We start from the raw sequence: 5,148 nt of genomic DNA, 5'->3' as shown, positions 1-5,148 counted from the left end.
GTTAAAATCTGGGGTTTGATTCCCCACGGTGGACTAGAGTAGATAAGCCAATGTGGCTTTGCTACTAGAAAAAAAAACAACAACCAACTTAACAAACAACCTATTTCAGCCTTGTTTTGGTTTTCTAATTTTATCAACTTTTTGATAGATTGAGGTAGAAATATAGCTTTTTCTAATCAGAATCGTATATTCTCAGAAAAGTGGATATCCAATCCGTTTTGTTTCATACTTATATTGATTATCGAAAACTACAGGGATAAGTCGAAGTGCAGCAAAAAGAATACGCTTCGTAGCATGAAAGTAGGCCTGGCAAAGTGTAGTGATTAGGGCGCTCGACTTGCAACCTGCGAGTTGCGGGATCGAAACGTGTTGTCGAACATGCTTCCCCTTTCAGCCGTAGGGACGATATAATGTGAATGTCAATCCCACTATTCGTTAATAAACAGTAGCCCAAGAGTTTGTGGTGGGTGATGTTTTCCAGCTGCCTTACCTCTAGTCTATCACTTCAATATTATGAACGGCTAGCGTGGATAACCCTCGAGTAGCTTTCCTCGAAATTAGACAAAATAAACCAACGAGCATTTAAGTGTTCTACTTTAAAACAAAATTTAAAAAATGCTAAGTCATCTGAGGTGACAAAGTTGTATCAATATGGACTATCAACACTGTGCTCGTCGCGGTCAAACGAAATTCCCGCTTATGTATTACAATTTCTTGGAAAGTTACATAAAATCTATCAGAACACAGCTTTCCCTAATTTTGAACTATCAGACTGGACTAGAAGGAATATTATTACTCATGAGCACCCTCCGCCAACTCTTGGGCTAATACTGTCTCATCGAATACTTGGTTGACAGACTCTTATATCACACTAACTGACCCAGAGTGCGGAACCCGTTTTCACGGTAATTAGTATGGAACCATAAAAAACTCCTGGTGGCAAGAAAATAAATTATAACAACATATCATATTGTACCATATGAAATTTGTTTGCATTTTATTTATTTATTGATTTGATTTCAATACAGTAATCCTTGTCTCATAAGCTAAGAAAACATAGGATTAAAGAAATATCCATGTATACTAGTAAGAATACCTTATTCTACCGGGTAAAATATACATTAATTACTGTAATGCTGGATGGAAGAGTGAGTCAGTTACAACAGAAACAAAGTTAAGACCAACAGCACAGTTGCTATAACAAGGTTGCACCACACACACTACACACGTTAGAATCGGTTATAGACAAGGCTACACTACACACGTTAGAATCAGTTATAGACAAGGCTACACTACACACGTTAGAATCCGTTATAGACAACGCTGTACCACACACTACACACGTTAGAATCCGTTATAGACAAGGCAACACTACACACGTTAGAATTTGTTATAGACAACGCTACACTACACACGTTAGAATCCATTATAGACAACGCTGTACCACACACGTTAGAATCCGTTATAGACAACGTTGTACCACACACTACACACGTTAGAATCCGTTATAGACAAGGCTGTACCACACACTACACACGTTAGAATCCGTTATAGACAATGCTACACTACACACGTTAGAATCCGTTATAGACAAGGCTGTACCACACACACTACACAAGTTAGAATCCTACTGTAGATAAGGCTGCAGAATTTATTACAGCAACACTGGAGTCTTGGTATAGTTAAGGATGAACCATTTATTACAGCAACACTAAGTTCCTGCTACAGATTACGATGAATCATTTATTACAGCAACACTAAGTTCCTGCTACAGATTACGATGAACCATTTATTATAGCCACACTAAGTTCCTGCTACAGATTACGATGAACCATTTATTATAGCCACATTAGAATTATGTAGTAGTCAATGGTAGACGTATATCCTGTCATAGATATGATGAACCATTTATTACAGTTACGTGAAAATTCTGGTGTGGTCAAGGATAAACCACTTCCTTAACAACATTAACATCCTGGTAGAGATACGGATGAATCACAAACTCTAGCCACATTAGGATTCTGGTGTGGTCAAGGATAAACCACTTCCCTTACAACATTAACATCCTGGTAGAGATACGGATGAATCACAAACTCTAGCCACATTAGGATTATGGTGTGGTCAAGGATAAACCACTTCCTTAACAACATTAACATCCTGGTAGAGATACGGATGAATCACAAACTCTAGCCACATTAGGATTCTGGTGTGGTCAAGAATAAACCACTTCCCTTACAACATTAACATCCTGGTAGAGATACGGACAAACCAAAAAATGTAGTCGCGTTCAGATTCTGGTGTGGTCAAGGATAAACCACTTCCCTTACAACATTAACATCCTGGTAGAGATACGGATGAATCACAAACTCTAGCCACATTAGGATTATGGTGTGGTCAAGGATAAACCACTTCCTTAACATTAACATCCTGGTATAGATAATAACAAACCAAAAAATGTAGTCGCGTTCGGATACTGGTGTGGTCAAGGATAAATCACTTCCTTAACAACATTAACATCCTGGTATAGATAATAACAAACCAAAAAATGTAGTCGCGTTCGGATACTGGTGTGGTCAAGGATAAATCACTTCCTTAACAACATTAACATCCTGGTATAGATAAGGACAAACCAAAAAATGTAGCCACGATAGGATTCTGGTGTGGTCAAGGACAGGCCATTTTTCTTAATATTAAATTCCTAGTATAACTAACTCTAACCAAAACCATAAAACAAAACTAAGAGTTTTAGAACATATGAATATGCATCTCTTCCTACTACAAGATAGGATTAGTGCCAGAATTACTAGTGAAAGTACCACTTTTTTTTTTTTAACATGACTATACGTATGGCGTAAAAAACAATATATTTGTTGCTATAACAACGTCAAAAGTTTGACGTAGACTAATCCCTACTGTAATCAACAAAGATCTGTTTTACCGCTCGTTTATTATTGTTTTAATTATTGAATTGTTTACTAGTTTTAAAAAAATGAAGACCAGCTGAATAAATAGGAAATTTTCCAAGTTCACATCAGAGACTGGAGCACTTATAGAACAAATCACCAACATGGCATAGATAAGGATATATATACCTGTTATTACATCAACAGTTGAACACCAGGTGTGGATACTGTAAATTACATGCAAGAAAAACATTAAATCTCTGGTCCAGAAACGTTGAAACACGCACTACAACAACACTTAGGACCTGGTGTAGGAGCTTAAATGCATTTACTATAAGAACGCCTATAAAAACATTAAGGATCCGATAAAAAAAACGTTGAACTACTTAGTATAACGAAATGGAGAATCTGGTATAAAAACGTTGAACTACTTTGTATAACGACATCGAGAATCTGGTAAAAAAACGTTGAACTACTTAGTATAACGACATCGAGAATCTGGTATAAAAACGTTGAACTACTTATTATAACGACATCGTGAATCTGGTAAAAAAACGTTGAACTACTTAGTATAACGACATCGAGAATCTGGTATAAAAACGTTGAACTACTTAGTAATAACGACATCGAGAATCTGGTATAAAAACGTTGAACTACTTAGTATAACGACATCGAGAATCTGGTATAAAAACGTTGAACTACTTAGTATAATGACATCGAGAATCTGGTATAAAAACGTTGAACTACTTAGTATAACGACATCGAGGATCTGATATAAAAACGTTAAACTACTTTGTATAAAGACATCGAGGATCTGGTATAAAAACGTTAAACTACTTTGTATAAAGACATCGAGGATCTGGTATAAAAACAGTGCAACTACTTTGTATAAAGACATCGAGGATCTGGTATAAAAACATGCAACTACTTTGTATAAAGACATCGAGGATCTGGTATAAAAACCTGCAACTACTTTGTATAAAGACATCGAGGATCTGGTATAAAAACATGCAACTACTTTGTATAAAGACATCGAGGATCTGGTAATAAAAACATGCAACTACTTTGTATAAAGACATCGAGGATCTGGTATAAAAACATGCAACTACTTTGTATAAAGACATCGAGGATCTGGTATAAAAACATGCAACTACTTTGTATAAAGACATCGAGGATCTGGTATAAAACATGCAACTACTTTGTATAAAGACATCGAGGATCTGGTATAAAAACGTTGAACTACTTTGTGTAAAGACATCGAGGATCTGGTATAAAAACATGCAACTACTTTGTATAAAGACATCGAGGATCTGAGGTAAGATTATGTAAGGTGTTCACATTGACAAACTAATTATCATCAAGATATCAAGATTTGGTGTACACTAGGATAAAAATCTTAAACTAGCGACAATGAGAACCTAGTGTAAAAAAAGGTGATTTTTATTATACCAACAATAAAAATCTAATGTAAACAATGGCTTTTTTATTTTAATAATAAAGTTCTGGTATCAACAAAGAAAGACTTTATTATAGCAGTAATAGTGATCTGACGTGCCACAAAGACTTTATTGTAGCAGTAATAGTGATCTGACGTGCCACAAAGACTTTATTATAGCAGTAATAGTGATCTGACGTGCCACAAAGACTTTATTGTAGCAGTAATAGTGATCTGACGTGCCACAAAGACTTTATTGTAGCCGTACTAGTGATCTGACGTGCCACAAAGACTATTGTAGCAGTAATAGTGATCTGACGCGCCACAAAGACTTTATTATAGCAGTAATAGTGATCTGACGTGCCACAAAGACTTTATTGTAGCCCTAATAGTGATCTGACGTGCCACAAAGACTTTATTGTAGCCGTAATAGTGATCTGACGTGCCACAAAGACTTTATTGTAGCCGTAATAGTGATCTGACGTGCCACAAAGACTTTATTGTAGCCGTAATAGTGATCTGACGTGCCACAAAGACTTTATTGTAGCCGTAATAGTGATCTGACGTGCCACAATTCTGACCATCTTACAAAAGCAATAACAAAAAACTGACGTAGACAAAGACGTAGCACAGCAACAATAGATAAATGATATAACACAAGACCTCTGATTACAGCATCAGTAAACACCTGACCTAAACATAGAAAGGCCTGTTATTATATATATGTATAGTAATAATATACAAACGATGTAAACGTAGAAAGGTCACTTATAATAGCAATATTATATATATATATATATATATATATAT

The sequence above is a fragment of the Limulus polyphemus genome, unplaced genomic scaffold (assembly GCF_000517525.1).
Source record: "Limulus polyphemus unplaced genomic scaffold, Limulus_polyphemus-2.1.2 Scaffold5157, whole genome shotgun sequence".
NCBI lineage: Eukaryota > Metazoa > Arthropoda > Merostomata > Xiphosura > Limulidae > Limulus > Limulus polyphemus.
Note: the sequence above shows the minus strand (reverse complement) of the source record.